The 21726-nt window shown below is 36.3% G+C and overlaps 1 long non-coding RNA gene across 1 annotated transcript; it reads right to left on the bottom strand.

Annotated features, from left to right (window-relative positions):
- Positions 1-1113: 1113 nt before the first annotated feature.
- On the bottom strand, positions 1114-17972 carry LOC109149898. The gene is made up of 3 exons (XR_002049024.1): positions 17963-17972; positions 4143-4148; positions 1114-1195 (listed from the first exon to the last, which is right to left on the bottom strand). It is a non-coding gene; the product is annotated as an uncharacterized LOC109149898 (long non-coding RNA).
- Positions 17973-21726: the final 3754 nt, after the last annotated feature.

The raw sequence follows: 21726 nt of genomic DNA, 5'->3' as shown, positions 1-21726 counted from the left end.
AAATTTCAGTCATATACACAGCAAGGTAAATCTAAAACTTCCTACACCATAATCCCATTGCATGATGAATCCCTCTATGCTGCTACCAGTAACCTAATTGCATATGAAACACTACCAATAAAGAAAAAAAGAGGACATGTACTGAAGATGAAAACAATAACAATGCTACCTGAAAAAGAATTAAGAAGAATTAGAGAAATTTAAATCAAAAGTAGTATTTATTTAGACTATCGCTTTAAAACTAAATATTTAGACTAGCGTTATTACAAAGTTGCAAACATTTATTTTAGTGACAATTATAATCAATCTCTCATGTATTATCTTGCATTTATATACTTTAAATTACCGATTTAAATAAACAAATTCAACATTTATTTACATATGCATGAAAATCTCCTATATAATATTGTATTGATATACTTTGGAATACTTATTTAAAAATAATTATTGGGCATTATCTCATTCGCACAAAGTGCGTAAAAGAACTAGTATTAGTTTATATATCTAAATATCAGTTTCAATAACTTATTTCTTTTTAACAAAATTTAAAACTTGTTCGGAGTATTAATTCATTATATTATATGTTTGTGGTGCTTTTTTCCCTCAATTATTTATGTATTCATTTCAGCTCTTCAATTATTTTAAAAGTATCATTTCACACCTGTAAAAAAGTCTAGCAGAACAAAATTTAATGGTTTGTGGATCGAAACAGCAATTATGAAAGGTCAGGGTGCAGCATGAAGAATCGCTTATGGTTCATGGTGCGAAATGACACTTTAACCTTCATTTTATTATATGTTTGTGGTGCTTTTTTCCCTGAAGTATTTATGTATTCATTTCAGCTCTTAAATTATTTTAAATGTTGTAATTTTTTCTCATTTAATGTTATGTTAAACTAGTATTTGCATCCGTGCAATGCACGATCATTTTGTTATAGTATAATTTAAAAATATGAAATGCTCATTACATACAAAATATAAAAAAAAATTCACATTAAACAGAAATACAATTATAAATTATTAAAATAGTTAATACCCATTTTTGTCACTCGACTATTAGGTAATGCGCGATTTAATCTAATACTATTACAAGTACCCAATTTAGTCCTCGAACTTGTAAAATCATACCCAATTTGGTCCTCCGTTACAATTGTCATCCATCCACCGTTATAGAGAGGGCAAAAACGTCCTTTTATCTAATAGTCAAGGGACCAAAATTGGTATTAGCTATTATTATTATTATTATTATTATTATTATTATTATTATTATTATTATTATTATTATTGTTATTGTTATTGTTATTGTTATTGTTATTGTTATTGTTATTGTTATTGTTATTATTGTTATTATTATTATTATTATTATTATTATTATTATTATTATTATTATTATTATTATTATTATTATTATTATTATTATTATTATTATTATTATTATATTATTATTATTATTATTATTATTATTTATTATTTATTATTATTATTGGGACAGTGTCTCCTGCCACCATATTTTGGACTGAATTAACCGTTAACCGAAATCTTTAAAAAAAATATATTTAACCATTAATCGAACCGAAAAAGTCTGGTTAAAAACGATTAATCGAACTTTGTCGGTTTGATCAGTTAATCAAAAATTTACCGAAATAAAACTTATAGTGTACTGTGTTCACTTATTGTAAATGTTGTTGATCAATTGTTGAAGGGTTACTTTCTGATTATTTAATGAATCACACTTTTAATAAAATTTCATGCACTACTTGACTACTTAGTTTTTTTTTTTTTTTTTTTTTTTAAGAATTAGAATGTCAGCTGCTTTATTTGGCAATAAATGAGCATGGTTTTCTTATTCAGACAACAAATAATTACTTTTAATCAGTGTTGTAAAAATTGCGCCTAGACGCTAGGCGGTCAGCCACCTAGGTATGTATATATCTAGCCCCTAAGCAGTCCCCAGGCGCCTAGAGGGCGTCTAACAATTTTTTCAACCTTGCTTTTAATTTTCAAGTTTTGAAATTTGTACTAACCTTTTTTGATTTCAAGAAAATGACAAATGATAAAATTTATATTCTGATGCTTCTGAATGTTTATTTTTCAGGAAAATAAAGATTAAACAATATATTACAACTAATAACTTATTATTCATGAACATTACACGTTGACTTAAATAATTTAAGCATATGAAAATACATTATTTTTTTTAAGTACTATCTCCTCTCAAACAATGTAGTATCTGTTCATACATAGCGAATTTTTCTCGTCACCAAAAAAAAAAAAAAAAAAGAAGACATCTTGATAGTGGATCAATCAAGATCAACATAAAGAATGTTCTGTGAAAATTATTTTCCGAGTACAAAGACCATATGAAACAAATAAAAAATGGGGAAAATCTTAGAATACATCATATCATGACGTAATGGCTATGCCTCGACAACAAATAACTATTATAAGATTAGATTCAAGAGGATAATAATTAGTGCACTCTAATCGTATATGTTTATTTAACTAAAAGAAAAGAAATTGAGATTTCATTAGTTTTTTTTTTGGACAATTGATGCACACCACATTTAAGGACAAACAGACTTTAGTAGTTTACATTTTAGTTTTTAAAATAATACGGTAGGAAGTAATATGGTGGCGGGAGGCATTGTCCCAACATCAAATATAATAATAATAATAATAATAATAATAATAATAATAATAATAATAATAATAATAATAATAATAATAATAATAATAATAATAATAATAATAATAATAATAATAATAATAATAATGACAATAATAACAACAATAACAATAATAATAATAATAATAATAATAATAATAATAATAATAATAATAATAATAATAATAATAATAATAATATAATAATAATAATAATAAGGGAAAATTGCATCTTTAGTCCCTGAGTTATAATCAAGTTCCAACTCAGTCCCTAAGTTATGGTCGTATCCTAGTTTAGTCCTTCAGTTATGAGCGAAGTGGCGAGTTTGATCCCTAGCGTTAATATTTCGTCGGCAACTAACGGAAACTTAAAAACAATTTAATAATAGAGGGGTAAATTAGGAATTTCAAATTATAATCCGCTTCTTATGTTGAAACTCATTGCGCAACAGTCATTCTTTTCTTCTTATACCTACAATCAAAGATCTTTTTCTTCCCCAAGCTGTGAAATCTCAAATTCGTCCACTTCCAAGCTGCGAAATTCACATGTAAGTTGTTTCTCTATTTTATATGTTTTAATAAATAATCAATATTCTCCGTATTGATGAACTAATATTAGCCGTTAATTATAGGATGTCATCTCTTAATTGTGGTACTTCATCTTTCCCTCAATTTGAGGATAATTTTTGATGTAGATGTAATGATTTATTACCCATTAAAATGTCATGTAGTTATGCTAATCGAGGGAAAAGATACCAAGCTTGTCCATGTTATGGAGCAAATTTGTGTATTTTTCAAAAAATCGTAATTCAAGTTGTTTTTTTTTTTTTTTAATAAATAGAATTGAAATATTGAACTTCGATTTTTTAGAAAAACAGGAGTATGGTTTCTTAGTTGATTACATTAGCAACTTAGGAGGGTAAGGAATTTCAATTCGATGGGAAAAGAATAATGTAAGAATTCAAATTACATTGTTTGGTACGGAGGAATAATAGAATTATTGGGAGTGAAAATGAAAAAGTTGTATAAAGACTAAAATGTCCTTGTGTAATAATAATAATAACAATCAACATGGGTATTTTTGTTATTTCTCCTTTTTTTTTTCCTCCCGACAAGCATTGAATTGAAATTCATGGGGTACCCCATGAATTGCAATTCAACAAAAGGAGGGAATTGCAATTCTCTCCAACCAAACACTGTAATTGAGGCCTTCATTGAATTATAACTAAATTACATTCAACCAAACACCCTCTTATGGTTTTTGTCATTTTTGCGAAAGTATTTTGGCTAAGTTTACAAGTTTTATTAAGAAAATTACTTCTTTATCCATGGAATTAGGGTTTTTGTCAATTTGGCGAAAGTATTTTGGCTAAGTTTACAAGTTTAATTTTATTAAGAAAATTACTTCTTTATCCATGGAATTAACTTTGTCAACACACCACTAGCGTTAGGGACCAAACTCGCCACTTGTCTCATAACGAGGGACTAAAAATTAATAACACAGGGACCAAATTAACTCGCCACTCAATGGTTCAGCAGACAGGGTCAAATGCCGGTGCGCATAAAGGATCTACCCACTTTAGACATAATTTCGACACTGCCGCCATCGAGGTTCAAACCTTGGTCTCTTCTCCCAAATACTGGCCACTGAACCATTGAGCTAAGCCCGTACGGGTATTTTTGTTTCCCTTTCTATAACAGTGGATGGATGGCAATTGTAACGGAGGACCAAATTGGGTATGATTTTACAAGTTAGAGCACTAAATTGGGTACTTATAATAGTATGAGACTAAATTGCGCATTACCTAATAGTCAAAGGACCAAAATGAGTATTAACTCTTATAAAAAATTTCTTTGTAAACCCATTTTGAGTAGTCATAAAAAAACTTCACCACAAATTAGAACATTAAGACCAGTTGGGTTGCTAACCCTTGAAATTGCTACGTACAATTGGCCATTGTTAAAAACAAGATTTTTAATAACAAACCAACATAATTGAAATTGCTACGTACAATTGGTCATTGTTAAAAACAAGATTTTTTAATAACAAACCAACATAATTTAAAGTTTGTCCTTGACTTTTATTTATTGTCATGACGTATGACAACATAACAGGAAATTGCTTCCTTTGAAATTTAAATGGAAGCCTTGGATTTGACGAAGTCAATGCTATTTGTGGGATCAACACATTTGTACCTGCATTGTTTTCATTCATAATATGCGCTTCAAGCACATGGTTTCCTAGTTTTGAGATAATCAATCGTGTTCCATTACAAAGACCCAATGAGTGGTCTATGTTTCTCAAAAGCATAACTAGCTGATATCCAACCTTCAACCGAATGGTTTGGTATACCTGATCACCTCAAACCGTTTAAGAATTCAGGAATGTGAAATTCAGATAACATATATATCAACATTAGTGTGACTTGTACACAGAATCACAACTCAAATATGTCTTAGACGACATCTCATTCATACCATTAATGTATTCATTCACATAGTCGACAACATCTAACTTCGGAGCCAAGATGGCTCGAGTCGCCAGATTTTATAGTCCATTATCTTACCACTACGGTATGAAGGATATGTGCTATCGACAATCTCTTGTATAGGATCACCTTCTGTTTCCAATAAAAACTGAGATGAAATATTGATATTGCACTCCCCGCCATTGTTGGAACCAATGCAAGTTTTCCATCACTTTGCTTGCTTAAACCTTAAATCTTTTGTTTTTTATTTTCAATTTTTAAATGAACTTAATTAATGTCTCTTTCAAAAAAAGAGAGCTTAAAGTCAATTATGTTACAACTACATATTCATTGAGACATTGCTGTAGATCTACAAACATACTATTATAGACTTGTCAAACCACATACAAGTTTATTAAGTCATTACTGCATGTTTATTAAATCCCAATTACAAGATAAATCATTAAGTCACTATTAAAGGTCCGTACGCCATTAAATCACTATGGTACTATACGGTATGTTCGTTAAGTCACTATTATAAATCTATCAATTTACTACTACAAGTTCATTAACTTATTCTTACAAGTTTATCAAATCAGATCACTACTACATGTCTAAAAAGTCACTATTATAATTTTATTAAGTCAATACTATAGATCCATCATAAAATTATTGAAGAGACATTATAAATATCTATCAATATTAGTGTTATTTAAAATATTTGAATAAGACATTTTTAATGATATCTTTTTTATACATTGATTTTATTATAAAAAATAAGTAAGGAATATAATAATGTGTCATTGAAATATTTGGAGGATCTTTTTTGCATTGTTCAAGCCTACAAATTCCATTAACTCTATGAATTTTAATTTGAAATTTCTAACATATAAGGTTAAGATTTAATTTACTTTTAACTAGAGTTATCAATGCAGGTTAGAGGAAGACGAAGAAAAACCTCAATCCACCTTACCCACTGATAACTTTTTTTAAAAGAAAAAAAATGAAAAATAAAAATTTTAAAATTAGAGCAAACCAAGCCACACCAACACAAATATAATGTGAAACAACTGAAATAAGTATAAGCAACAACGGGAAATGAATAATTTTCTCTCTAGGGTTTTTCTAGAGTTCTCTCTACATCTCTACTAGGTTTTCCTAGGGTTCCGATCGTTTGCTAGGGTTCCGATTGCGTTCTGCTGCGTTTCTCTGGCGAATCTGCTCACGTTTCCAGCGTGACATCGCTGCACCAGGAGTTGTCGATGGAGCACCAGCCGAACGCCGACTTGGAAGAGGAGTTGGTCGAAGGTTACGCGGGCATCTCTTTGCTCGACGAGGAGGATGTAATGGTTCCGGCAGGGGAGGTCGCTGCGCCGGAGGTAGGGGAGGGGCGTCGGACTGGGTGCTCGTTGGTAGGTTTTTGACACGTAAGTTTGTGAAGCTCGAGTTCATGCGGGAGGTCTTAGCCTCCGTATGGCAACCCGTGTGCGGTGTGCAGGTTTCAGAATTACAGTCGAATCTTTTCCTGTTTATTTTCTATCATCAAACAGATCTGCAACGTGTGTTAGATGAGGGGCCATGGGCGCTTGATAATCATACCTTGGTGTGTAGACCGATGGAGGATGGGGTACTTCCGATTGACGTGGTGCTGGATAGTGTTGATATGTGGGTGCAGGTCTATGGACTCCCAATGGGCTATACGTCCATGATCATACAAGAACAGGTTGGTAACTTCTTGGGTGGTTTTGTGAAGGGGGATGAGAGGTTTGATGATCGGCCGTGGAAGGTGTTTTACCAAATCCGTGTTAGTATTCCGGTGGCTAAACCTTTGCGACGGAGGATGAAATTTGCTAAACGGGATAATTCATGGTGCTGGGTGATTTTTAAGTATGAGAGGTTACACACATTTTGCTTCTTTTGTGGCTTGTTAGGCCATTCATACAAGTTCTGTTTACAGGCACGAAATTCAACTCTCACTTTGGATCAATATCCGTATGGGGCGGAGATGAAGGCAGGGTTACCACATGGTCCTAGGCCGGTGGGCCATTCTTGGTTGGTACCCGTAGGGGGAGGAGGTGGTAGACGGAGGGAGAAAGCTGTGTGCCTCGGGGAAGGAAGTGGCGGTGGTGGAGGGAGGGGGAAGGCCGTGTGTGGGGAGTCTTCCGGTAGGGCAACCGGTGGACGGGGAGGGAGTGACGTGTGGTCCAAAAAGGCGTACGGAGGAGGGACGGGGTGGTGAGGGAGCTAGGGAGAGGGTTGGGGAGGATGTGGCAATGACGGATATCTCAAAAAACTTGTTCATGGCGGGTTCTGGTTCCCAGACCCGCTCGTCCTTATGAGTACCTTGTGCTGGAACTGTCGCGGCTTGGGTGATCCACGAACAGTTCGGGAAGTGTTGGATATGGCATCCAGAAAGAAACCCGACTTTATGTTTTTAATAGAAACAAAGGTTGCTAGAGATCATGTTGAGCGGTTACGTGTGAAATTGGGGTTCCAGGGGTTGTTCTATGTGGATAATAGGGGGCGTAGTGGAGATTTAGCCCTATTTTGGAAATCGAATGATGCGGTGAGTCTGTTAAGTTACTCACGAAACTATGTGGATGTGGTGGTACGAATGGATGGTTTTGCGCCCTGGAGGATGACGGGTTTTTACGGTTTTCCGGATCGTGGTAGTAGAGAGGAGTCATGGAATCTTTTAAGACACTTAAGGTCTCGTTCTATGTTGCCTTGGGTGGTCTTGGGAGATTTCAATGACTTGCTTTTTCAGTATGAGAAGAGGGGACGCTGTAGACACCCTGAGTCATTGTTGAGGGGTTTTGGTGAAACACTTGAGGACTGCGGCTTGACACAGATCGCCATGATTGGTTATCAATTTACATGGGAAAAGGGGGAAGGCATGGAGGATTGGGTGGAGGAGAAGTTGGATAGAGTGGTGGCGAGTGATGAGTGGCGAGAGGTGGTCGAAGGGGCCCGAGTCTATAATATACTGACGAGGAGATCGGACCATTCGGCTCTCTTCCTGGACATACGGCCAGGTGGGGCACCCCGAGTTGGACCGCGACATTTTCGCTTTGAGATGGCCTGGTTGCTGGATGAGGGTTGTATGGAGGTTGTGGAGGAGGCGTGGGGTCATGAGGTGGAGGATTTGCAGGCCCGGGTAGAGAGATGTGGTATGAAGCTTCAGAAGTGGGGTGGTGACCGTTTCCATAAGTTTGGGGAACGGATTGCTAATCTCAAGAAACAGCAGTTGAATTGCCGTGGTCGTATGAGCCCCCAGGCGTTAGCAGACTTTCGCCGTCTGGAAACTGAGTTAGTAAGATTGGAGAAGCAGGAGGATGTATTCTGGAGGCAAAGGGCGAAGCAGCATTGGCTTCGTGGGGCGGACGCAAATACTCGTTTCTATCACAGGTATGCTTCTGCCCGAAAATGTAAGAATACTATTTTACGTTTTAAAGATGAGTTGGGTGGATGGGTAGATGGTGATGCTATGAAGGCAGTCGTAATGAATTATTTTAATGATATTTTTACTGCTAACCCCGATGTGAGTAATGGAGCGGACTTTTTTGCCTCTATCCCTGTTCGTGTTACCCAGTCCCACAATGTTTGGCTGAATCGGCCGTATGATCCGGGGGAGGTGAGAGATGCGTTGTTTGCTATGTTTCCAGACAAAGCACCGGGACCGGATGGAATGAATCCGGGCTTTTATCAAAAGTTTTGGGACATTGTTGGTACAGATGTGACTAGTTGTGTGCTTCAATGTCTAAATATGGGGTCCTTGCCAACTGGTCTTAATGAGTCGAATATTGTGCTAATCCCGAAAACACAGTCCCCTGAGGTGGTTACGGACCTCCGCCCGATTGCCTTAAGTAATGTTGTTTACAAGATTATTGCAAAGGTAATCGCTAATCGTATCAAGCCCCTGTTAGGTGATATTATTTCTGTTTCGCAGAGTGCATTTATTCATGGCAGGTTGATTACTAATAATATCTTGATTGCTGCTAAGGTAGGACATTTTCTAAACAGAAAGCAGTTAGGTAAGGTGGGATGGGGAGCTTTGAAGTTGGATATGGCAAAAGCCTATGATATAATGGAGTGGTCATTTTTGAGAAAAATGATGTTGGCTTTAGGCTTCCAAACAGGGTGGGTAAATCTAATTATGGAATGTGTCACTACTGTTTCATACAATGTTATGATTAATGGTGTGTCTGGAGGTCAATTAACCCCATCTCGTGGGCTTCGTCAGGGGGATCCTTTGTCCCCATATTTGTTTCTAATTTGTGCAGAGGGGTTATCATTGTTATTACAACAGGCTCAGGATAGAGGTGATGTGCATGGATTAAGGGTGGCGAGAAGAGCTCCTGCTCTCTCACATCTCTTTTTTGCGGATGATAGCCTCCTGTTCTTTAAGGCAAATGTTGGAGAGGCACGGGCAGTCAAACGGTGTCTTACTTGTTATGAGGAGCTTTCTGGTCAGACCATTAACTATCATAAGTCAAATATATGTTTTAGCAGGAACACCCAGCAAGCTGAAAGAGATTTGGTGTTGGCGGAATTTGGGGTGCATCAAGCAGAAAATTTTGGAAAGTATTTAGGACTACCGGCTTTTGTGGGGAGGAATAAGCGGGCGGTGTTTGCTTATGTGGAGGATAAGGTGAGGCAAAGAATTGGTTCTTGGAATAAGAAACTTTTATCTCGAGCAGGTAAAGAAATTTTACTCAAATCGGTGGCGCAGGCAATGCCAACGTTTACTATGAGTGTCTTTTTGTTACCTGACTCGCTATGCAAGAACCTGGAGCGTGTTATGAACAGATTCTGGTGGCGTAATGGAAAGGATGGGGGAGGAATACATTGGCTCGCCTGGGATAAAATGAGTATACCAAAGAAATATGGTGGTTTAGGCTTCAAGGATTTGAGAGCTTTTAATGTAGCTATGCTGGGCAAGCAGGGCTGGAGATTTTTAACAGATCCCCAATCTCTGGTGGCAAGAATATATAAGGCCAGGTATTACCTGAATTCAGACTTTTTGAATGCCTCGGTTGGAAATAATCCAAGCTTTCCTTGGAGAAGTATAATGGCTGCCCATGGACTCATTATTCGAAATATTAGGCGGAGGATTCGTAACGGTGACTCCACTTTAGTTTGGGGTGACCCGTGGTTGCCGAGTGATTCTGAGCCAAGAGTTATGTCAGAAAAACCTCCTCACCTAGGGGAAGTAAAAGTTTCTGGGTTAATTGATCCGGCATCCTCTACCTGGGACATACCTTTGCTTAATGAGTTGTTTTCTGCTGCGGATGTTGAGCGGATTTCGGCAATACCAATTAGCCCTGCCTATGAAGATATGTGGTATTGGCATGAGAACCCCAAAGGAATTTATACTGTGAAAGCCGCCTACCATAATTTAATGGGAGCCATTATTGTACCCCCAAATGGTTTCACATCTTGGAATAAAATTTGGAACCTAAAGGTAACCCCGATGTGGAAAGTTTTTTTGTGGAGAGCAGTGAGAGGAGTGTTACCCACCACCATGAATTTATATAATAGGAGGGTAGATGTCCCATTAGCATGTCCTTTGTGTGCTCTTTGCCCTGAAAATATTTTACACTCTTTAGTACAATGTGACTTTTCTAAATGTGTGTGGAATATTTCGGGCTTTGTTGTGCAGAGTACGGTGGATGATGACTTTGGTGTGTGGCTTGAATTGTTGCTGCGAAATGTTGATGAAAAGCAGTTTACTTCTATGGTGGCCATTATGTACAATATTTGGTTACAACGGAATTTGGCAGTGTGGGAGCATAAGGTGGGTAGACCACGGCTTGTGTACGAAAGGGCGATGGCTTCTCTATCCGCATGGCATTCGGCTACAGGCCGCACGGAGAGGCAGCAGCTGCCTCACGTCGCTACTGACGCTGCTGGCCAGCCCACGGCGCAGCTGTGCTGCTCTTTTGACGTGGCGTATTCGGCCACAACTCGGAAAGGGGCGTTCGGCATTATACTACAGGATACGAGTGGAAACTTTATTGCAGCCAAGAACGGCCCTTTACCGCTTTGTCAGGGACCCTTTATGGCGGAGGCGTATGCATGTAAGGAGGCCCTTTCCTGGCTTAGGGATCGTGGAGTCGTGGAGGTGGTGCTACGATCAGATTGTTCGGACCTATGTCACGCCCTTGGTAATTCAGCGACGGAGTTTCGCACCTACGATGGTTTAGCTGTTTCAGCATGTCGGGACTTGATGAATCTTTTAATTTCCTGCTCTGTTGTTTATATTCCTCGTTCGTTAAATATTTTAGCTCATTCGTTAGCTCAGTCGGCCTCTATACAGGCAAACTCTATGTTGTGGGAGGATAATCCTCCTACCTTCATTTCGACTTTGATTGATTAATACATGCAGCAGTTTACTTTCAAAAAAAAATTATAAGCAACAACATAAATACACAACACACTTATCTATGCCAAAAATGGAATCAACCACAAGAAATTGAAAACAAATATATAAAAGCTAATAGCAAAAACCAGCAAAGCAATAGAATATCTTACTTTAGCCATAAGGTGTCACTGCTCACCAAGGTTGAATCTACGTCACAGGGCGGCACTGGAAAAGTTGTTTCGATGTTGCTGTTGGTTGTTTGTGAGGGAGGTAGAGGGAAATGGAAAGGAAAAAATGGGTAGACGGTGACTTGGTGAGAGGGGGAGAGGTGTGGCTTGGTTTGCTCAACATAAACTTTGTTCAAATAATTAGCCCGACTAAATACATAACATTCAAAGTTGAGCATCAAAAATTATAAATCTGGAACTTTAAAAATCATTTGATTTTCTTGCATTTTTTTTTAAAAAAATAAAAAATAAAATTAGGCTAAGATTTTTTTTTTTTTTTTTTGGTTTAATTAATCTTCATTTGATTATTTAGAACAAAACTTAATATTTCAATTATGATTTTGCACTTTCACATGATAACCTACGATACACATCTTACAACACATGAAACATGTAGGGGGAAAACTACCACTACCAAATATCAATAAGTGCTTGTAAGATAAAGAGTTCATAGCACAACTAAGATCACAGTCATATACACAGCAAGGCAAATCTAAAGCTTCCTACACTATAATCTCATTGTACGATGTATCCCTCTATCCTAGGCAAATTATGCCGTGGAACCGTGTCCACCTTGCAAGAGGGACACAGTTCCAAAACTGTTCATAATTATGAATATATAGTTAAAAATTTATGAACATAGAGTTGTGAACATAATTATGAACATATAATTTGTAATTATGAATATAGAGATTCAATAATTGTGAATATGAAGTTCAAAAATTATGAATATATAGCTTTATAATTATGAACATATAATTCAGTAATTATGAATATAGAGTTCTGTAATTATGAATATAGAGTTCAATAATTATGAATATGAAGTTCAAAAATTATGAATATATAACTTTATAATTATGAACATATAGTTCAGTAATTATGAACATAGCAAGGTGGACACGGTTCCACATCATAACGATTGTCTATGCTACCACTAGTAACCCAATTGCACATGACACACCACCAATAAAAAAAAAAAAAACAAAAAAAAAAGATGACATGTACTGAAGATGAAGATAATGATAATGCTACTCAAAAGAGAATTAAGAATAATTTGAGAAATTTAAATCAAAAGTAGTATTTATTTAGACTATCGCTTTTAGTGTAAGTATTTAGACTAGCATTATTACAAAGTTGCAAACATTTATTTTAGTGACAATTATAACCAATCTCTCATATATTATCTTGCATTTATATACTTTTAAATTACCGATTTAAATAAACAAATTCAACATTTATTTACCTATGCATGAACATACATCTCCTATATAATATTGCATTGATATACTTTGAAATACTTATTTAAAAATTATTATTGGACATTAATCTATTCGTGCAAAGCGCGTAAAAAAACTAGTATAAATAATTATCACTGTGGCAGACAATGAATATACAATACTTTGTACTCAAAACTATTAAACAATACTACTTGCCTTGTTATTCTTTCCATAAAATACTCTTTGGTAACTTTATATCACCATATGCTATTGAAAGGTACATGATAATATAATTGAATCACAATATTTTTTTTAAATGCAATTGAATCTTTAAATTAATCAATTTTGTGCAAGTGAGTTTAATTTTCTGGTAAAATCTTTTACTACCTGGTTAGCAAGCGTCATTTTGAATTTTTTAAAAATAATAAATTATATATATATTTTGTTAATTTTAAATAATTAAAAAGAAACTCTCATATCTAAAAAACATAATAAGTCTAAATCCAAGTTGTATCTTTGATTTATGTTCGTTTTTTTAGGTATGCTAATAAAGGTATACATTTTACTTTAAATGGTGTACACATCAATCTTATTGGACAAAATATGTCCCTTCTAAATTCTTGTTAGACAAAAATACCCTTACACCGCTATAACTCCATTATTATTTAATTATAACATTGATGACTCCATCATTGTTATCATATCATACACTTATATATATCATATCATATCTTAACTTTTTCCTATTATGGAGCATTTAATTATCATTTTATTAAAACCAGTATATAATTAATTTAATTGTTTATTATATTTTAATTAAATTTCTAAGAATGATAAATCATATGTGTGTATATATATAATACGTATATTATTTACATATATATAACTTGAGAGTTACACTCCCGTGCGAATGACTTGTCCAGGAGAGAAGTGCGAATGCATCTCATCTGTCCACGTGTCCAGATCTAATGGATGGGAAACACTGATTTTTTTTAAAAAACGCGATGACATTTTTGTAAATAATTAAACATCGAAGTGCAAGTAAAATGTATTACAAGTGCATGTAAAATATATTATAGGTGCAAGTAAAAATTTACACTGAGCATCAATACTAAGTGCACATATAGTTATAACTTGTTGCACCTATAGTTATAATTAGTTGCACCAATAGTTATAAGTAGTTGCACCTAGGTGCATGAATGTTTGCGGGTGATTTTCAGGGGTATTACTACCCTCTGAACTCAGATCATCAATGAATGTTAATAGTTATAAGTAGTTGCACCTAGGTGCATGAATGTTTGCGGGTGGTTTTCAGGGGTATTACTACCCACTGAACTCAGATCAATGAATGTTAACAAGGCAAAATTACATGCACTTGCAGGCGAAAGTATGTGCACTTATAGGTGAAAGTAGGTGCACCCGATCAATGAATACAGGCAAAAACTACATGCACTTGCAGGCGAAAATATGTGCACTTATAGGTGAAAGCAAGTGCATCCGATCAATGAATGCTAACACGTGGCGCGTGCTGATTGGTTTACATTTCTCTCCTGGGCACTTATTCGTACCTGAGCGCGACCCTATAACTTGAACTATAATCAACAATTGTTACCATTGGAGCTTACACATTTTTCTCGTATCTTTAGTAACATATATAAAAATTGTTATCATTTCACAATTAGTCTATAATTTAAATTTTATATATATATATATATATATATATATATATATATATATATATATATATATATATATATAGTACTACAAAATCTATTGAGCAAACAAATTTATTTTAAAGACTGCGCCACATATCAGAACTATGGAGCATCACACAAAGTCATAAGTTGCATTGTACTCCAAAAAAAAAAAAAATTAAAAAAAAAAACATTTCTATGTTGCATCCAAACTGAAGCATCTGAATTCATTCCTAAATTTCTGGCGGACCAATTAGCCTATAGTTAAAGTTGTACTCCATGAAGACAACTTGTGCTTTTAGAGATGCACGAGGAAAGTCCAACAACTTCCTTGAGTTGATAAGAGCCAAGGCGTTGTGCCTATTACGTAATTCTTGAACAACAACTTTGTCTAGTGCAACTGATTTTGAGAGCAGTGCTTTCAAGAAAAGCATTTCATGTCTGGATCCTTTAAACCATTCAATCTTTACCGTATTAAGCGTCTTCAAATTCTTATTTATAATGTCCAGATAGTCAAAGAAATTTGATGGACCTTCTTTGTCATCGATCCATTCCTCCTGCAACTCAGCAAAAAATGAATCCAAAATTAAATCTAAAAAGAAAAAAGAAATCAAGACAGCCAAATATATAGCCTTGATTTCACTTCCTAAATATTAAAATATTCCAAAAGCCATTTCTCAACTTATGTGTCCTATGTCGATTGGATGAGCTGACACGAATAGTGGCATTTATAACCATTAGATTTCCCATAACGCTCAATTTTTGCATAGAAACATAAATGAGTTGTTGTTTCAGAATATATTCCATCGTCATTACAACCCTTGACCAGATTCATATATGTTCAGCATTGAGAATCTTCAGGTCAATAGAGTCATTATTGAGAGGAATGAAACCGTTAAACGAACAACGACCAGGAATGAGGATTTTTATTTAAGACTTCCATGGGATAAACCAGACTACATGAGTGATATTAACTGACATATTCTCATGGGTCTAGCAAGAAGTTAAATTTTCATTTTCTTGTGAATCTTAGAGAAACGGATAAGGTAGGTGGAGTTCCAGATGATCAACGCTCTCACTCATTTCAGGTATATAAGCTTTATCTCCATAATTGTCCAATTCTTCAACAGCGAGAGAGGGCACATGTAACTCATTTTCTGATGTTGACCGAATTTGGACATGAGAGAAATCTTCCAAACTCTGTGGATTCTTAGGAATAGGATACCCACAAAAGATGTGCGGTGATTCTTGGTGTGAATGATTGCTGGATCTTTTGAGAATCATAATCCTTTCGTTTGCAAATTTCCGATCTTGTTCCAAGTAATACTCTTTCTTTGTCTGAGAATCTGCAAACATTTCCTTTCGGCTTCCTGTATCCGGTAGAGAGTGTGTAATTTCCACCTAATCATGATGCTCTCGTATTTTGGTGACTATTCCCATTGTCATCTTTCTGGCTTCTTTTAAGTATCGTTCTCGTCAGACAGCACATCGTTCAACTTGATCATCTACCTTACCCTTTCCTTTGTCTTGATTCATACATGCAATCAAGAAAACTAGAGCAACTGGAAAAAGGATTAGTAGGTTAGTGTGAATTTTTCTTTTGAGCTAGGCATCTTTTTATAAGGATAGAATAACACTTGGTTGCGTGTAGATATTTCCATAATATCTTTATTTCATGAACAAAATCCCCTATTTGGAATCTTTCAGGAATCTTGCAGATTGATTCCACACGACAAGCATGCTTGTCAGATCCTTTCAATCATACCAACTTCGTGTCGGAGTGTTGCAAACCCACTCTCACAAAGTGGTTTAGTAAGAATATCTGCTAGCTGATCATCTGTATTGACATATTCGAGTGATATGTCTTTCTTTTCAACATGATCTCGAATGAAGTGATATTTGATATCAATATGTTTCGTTCGAGAATGTAAAACGGGATTATGCGTGATAGCAATGGCACTTGTGTTGTCACATTTTATGCACACTTCTCGTGCTATCACACCATAATCTCTCAATTGATGTGTCATCCATAGAATTTGAGCACAACAGCTTCCAGCCGCAATGTACTCGACTTCAGATGTGCTAGCTGCTAATGAATTTTGTTTCTTGCTGAACCATGACACGAGTCTTCCCGCTAAGAACTGCCAGGTTCCTAAGGTACTTTTTCAGTCAATTCTACAACCAGCGAAATCAGCATCAGAGTACCCAACTAGATCAAAAGATCCTCCTTTCGGGTACCAAAGTCCAACACTTTGAGTTCCATTGAGGTATCTTAGAATCTTTTAGGCAGCACTCAAATGGCTTTCCTTAGGTTTGGATTGAAATCTTGCGCATATCCCAACAGCGAAAGAAATGTCGGGTCTACTCGCTGTTAGGTAAAGGACGGATCCGATTATCCCATGATATTTCGTTTGGTCCACATCTTGTCCCTCATTGTCAATTTCCATTCGTAAAGATGTGCTCATGGGAATTTTAACAGAAGTTTTTCCATCAATACCAAACGTTTGGATCAAATCTTTCGTATACTTGGCCTGATTGATGAATATTCCATCAGGACATTGTTTGACTTGTAATTCAAGAAAATAATTCAGTTCTCCCATCATGCTCATTTCAAATTTTCCTTGCATGAGATTGGAGAACTTTTCTCATAGATCAGGATTTGTGCAACAAAATATAATGTCATCAACGTATATTTGCACAAGCAAAACATGATCATCATCTTTGATATGAAAGAGTGTTTTATCAACAACTGCTTTCGTGAATCCACAATTGATAAGAAAATATGACAAGGTATCGTACCAAGCTTGTGGAGCTTGTTTCAGCCCGTATAGAGCTTTCTTAAGGTGATAGAATTTTTCATTTCCACAGTCTATGGTGAAACCTGGTGGTTGTTCCACATAGACTTCTTCCTCAAGAAGGCCATTTAAGAATGCACTCTTTACGTCCATATGATATAATTTGAAATCTTTGTACGCTACATAGGCTAAGAACATTCGTATAGCTTCAAGTCTAGCAACTGGAGCAAAGGTTTCATCAAAATTAATACCGTCTTCTTGGCAATAGCCTTTTGTCACAAGATGAGCTTTGTTCCTGACAATTAAGCCATCCTCACTCATTTTGTTTCTGAAAACCCATTTGGTTCCAATTACATTCTGATGAGTGGGTCTAGGAACAAGTTCCCAGACATTGTTTGGTTCAAATTGGTGAAGCTCTTCTTGCATAGCTATGACCTAATCTGGGTCACTCAGAGCATCTTCGATAGATTTTGGCTCCATTTGTGATAAGAAGCATGCCATCATGCTTTCATGCATGGAGGCACGAGTTCTCACACCTTCTTGAATGTTTCCGATAACTTGATCAGGTGGATGATCTCTTAACCACCTTAGATATGGTTCAAAAAATGTTTGATGATTTTGTGCATCCATTTCAGGAATATAAGGCAGCTCAACATAGATCATTGGTTCAGATTGAGATTGAGCAATAGGAACGACTTCTTGCAAGGTTAAATCATTCTGAGCTGTGACTTCGGGTTCTCTTGTTCTGGGTTGATATCTCTCGTAAGATGAAGTAAGATCCTCATGATCTGAACTATCTTCTTCTCCATTTCTTGAATCCGTATGTATGCTAGGATTCCTTATGTTGGATGATTCGTTATCAACCGGGACTTTCTCAGCTTGCTAATCAAACTTGACATGAATAGATTCTTCTATATCCATAGTTCTTTTGTTTAAAACTCTGAAGACTTTGCTTACTGAGGAGTATCCCATGAATATCCCTTCATCAGCTCTTTCATCAAAAGCTTTTAAATGATTCTTCCCATTGTTGTGAATGAAGCACTTGCAGCCAAAGATTTGAAAATAACTGACAACAGGTTTCTTACCTTTCCACAACTCGTATGGGGTCAGATTGTGAGCTTTGTTGATTAGAGACCGATTTTGAGTATAGCATGCAATGTTGATAGTTTCGGCCCAAAATCGTTTAGGAAGCCCTGAGTGTGCGATCATAGTTCGTGCGGCTTCCTTCAAGGTTCTGTTTCTTCTTTCGGCCACTCCGTTTTGTTGAGGAGTGCGTGCAGCCAAAATTTGATCAAATATGCCACTTTATCCGCAGAACTCCTTGATTACTTTGTTTACGAATTCTGTTCACTGATATGATCTTATTCTTATAATGTTGATTTCTTTCTCAGTCTGCAGTCGTCTTAAGAGATCAGGTAGCACGACCCCAGTCTCATTCTTCTTCTTTAGGAAGAGTGTCCAAGTATACCTCGAATAGTCATCTACTACAATGAGAGAGTACTTTCGTCCACTTAGACTTGCAGGTTCGACCAGTCCAAATAGATCCATTTGTAAGAGACTTAGCGGTCGAGAGTTCGTGTCTGAGATTTTTGACTTGAATGAAGTCTTAATTTGTTTTCCTTTCTGACATGCTTCACATATTTTATCATTGAGATAGGTAGCTTTTGGTAAGCCTTCCACGAGATCTTTCTTGGCTAGTTTGTTAATGGCCTTTAGATTCAGATGACTCATCTTGTTGTGTCATTCCCAGCTTAGATCTGCATTACTTTTTGCGACAAGACAAACATTAGTGTTAGATAAATTCCAAGAGATAACGTATATGTTTTTCTTTCGCTTTGCTGTGAGAACGACGTCACTATCTCTCGTGCTGATCACTTTACACACATCTTTTGAGAATTCAACATTGTATCCCTTGTCACAGAATTGACTCGTGCTTAGTAGATTGAACTTTAATCCTTCGACATACGAGACATCTTGAGTTGTTATTCCATTTTTGATGATGTCTCCTGTTCCACGAGTTTTTCCACTTGTTTCTCCTCCAAAGATTACTTTTGGTCCATCAATCTCTTTATAGTTGCTCAAAATTGTCTTATCTTTGGTCATATGTCTTGAGAATCCACTGTCGACATACCATATGACTTATTTTTCCTGTAAAATAGTTATGCAGTTTTAGGTACCCCTTCAGTTTCGGGTCCTTGAAGGTTAGTTGTCAATTTCGGGATCCATATGAACCTAGAGTTAACACAACTCATCCTTGGTCCTTTGTATCCATTAAAAACTTGATAATCATAATAGATTTTGGCAAAATTTTTGGCTTTGTATCGACTTTGAAAATAGTTACCAGGTGGATTGCGATACTGCTTAAAATAATTAGTTTGTTTATGCCGATGTATCTTCTCAAATTGCACTTTAGACAAGGGTTCAGGATAAACAACCCAATCCTCTTCGGATGGTCCACTCCATCCGTTGCCTGTCATTGGTCTTCTAAGTGACCTCTTGGCATGTCCATTTCGTTCTTCTTTCAGATTTCCTCGCCGAGGTTCCTTTCTTGGATACTTAGAACGATTTTGCCTCTAATTCACATTCGGTTTCACCCTTGTTTGGTTATCGATCTCTTGTAGGCTGACCTTTTTGATGGTATAAACTAGGTCTATTACCTTTCGGTCCATTCCTTTTGACATTATCATTATGCATAGGATTGCCTTTCAAGGGATTCTCATTTCGGGGTTCCACAATTCGTTGTTAAGCCTTTTCTTTCGGTTGGCTTGTTGATTGTGGTTGAACATGATTGTTAATCTTGGTCATTGACTCAGACATTTGGGTTGGACCTTGAACAAACACAGACTTGAAGCATTCGTGTGAATATTTGTCTGTGGATTTGTTCAAAAGAATATGTGAAGGGGAGCTGAGGTCATAACCAATTCCGGTTCTTTCCCCTGGCGGTTTTGATCCATTCACCAATCGATCCATTAGGTTGGATGAATTGTTAAACCAATCAAGAACCTCACGCAATTGTTACTCCCGCAACTCTCTTTCTGTACACTTCTCTTTAAGAAGAAGAACTTGCTTTTCGAGCTAATCTTTTGCAATAGTTGAGAGTTCTCTTCCTTTAATTTAGAGTATGTGTTTTTAATTACTTTGAAATCCATCATCATCTCAAAGATAGTTTCATTTGGATTTCTTTCACTATCCGAACTAGGTTCTATTTGATTTGACGAGGAGGTTTGAGAATTTACCTCGCCATCATCAGTCATTAAGCATAGATCATTTGTTCCTTCTTCCTGACTGAATAAGCATAGCAGTCCTTTTTCATCTCCAGAACATTCGTCTTCAGAGCTTGAAGTTGAAGAGCTGCTTTGGCGGATTCGTTCACCACCATAGCTCTTCTTCTTCTCTTGTGTCGAGGTTGGTTTTGTTCCTGTTGATCACTTCTTTTACTGTTCTTAGCAGCATCTTTTGATGTACTGGTGCTGAGTTCTTGATCCTGATATTTGTGAACCATTGGATGAGGACAATTTGCTTTGAAGTGCCCTGGTTTTCGACAGTTGTTACACAGCATTTGTCCATCCATTGACTCTTGTTTAGAGGTTTGAGGTGATTTCTCGTATTGCCTTTGGTTTGAGGAGTTCTGAAACTTTTGTTGCTCTTGGAAATTGTTCTTCCTCATAAACCGCTTCATTCTACGTACAAACACGACAAATTGTTCGTCAGATAAGAATTCATTAGGAATAGAATTTGACCTGTTAGAAGTTGAAGGTTGCTGGCTTGCAACTAGAGCAATGTTTCTGGTTTCTGTGTTCTCTAATTCTTTCGGCTCATGCTCAAACTCGTACGCCTTGAGATCACTGAAGATCTTTGTCGAGGAGATGGTTTTCATATCTCGGTGATCTGTCATTGCCGTCACTTTCATTTCCCATGACTTGCGAAGTCCTCGAAGGATCTTTAGGTTCTTTTCTTTTTTTGACGATTCCTTCCTGAGATCAAAAATTTCTCCCATCAGTTTGGTGAATCTGAACTCCATATCTGTGATGGTTTCGGCTGACAGCATCTTGAAGTCCTCGAACTTTTTCATGGCCACAGTAAGTTTGTTGTCTTTCTCCTGCTCGTCTCCTCACTAGTACAGAAACAGTCATTCGCGTCCAAAGTAAAGCATAATTCGCATCCAAAGTAGCTGGGACGCAGATGTCGGGGACACTGATTGTATATACAATCAGCTTTGGACGCGAAAAATGATAAATCGTGTCCAAAGTTGAAGAACTTTGGACGCAATTTATCTGATTACAATGTTGACTACTGAC

This window comes from Ipomoea nil, unplaced genomic scaffold (genome assembly GCF_001879475.1).
Source record: "Ipomoea nil cultivar Tokyo-kokei standard unplaced genomic scaffold, Asagao_1.1 scaffold2165, whole genome shotgun sequence".
Classification (NCBI taxonomy): domain Eukaryota; kingdom Viridiplantae; phylum Streptophyta; class Magnoliopsida; order Solanales; family Convolvulaceae; genus Ipomoea; species Ipomoea nil.
This window is presented reverse-complemented; position numbering and strand designations above follow the sequence as displayed.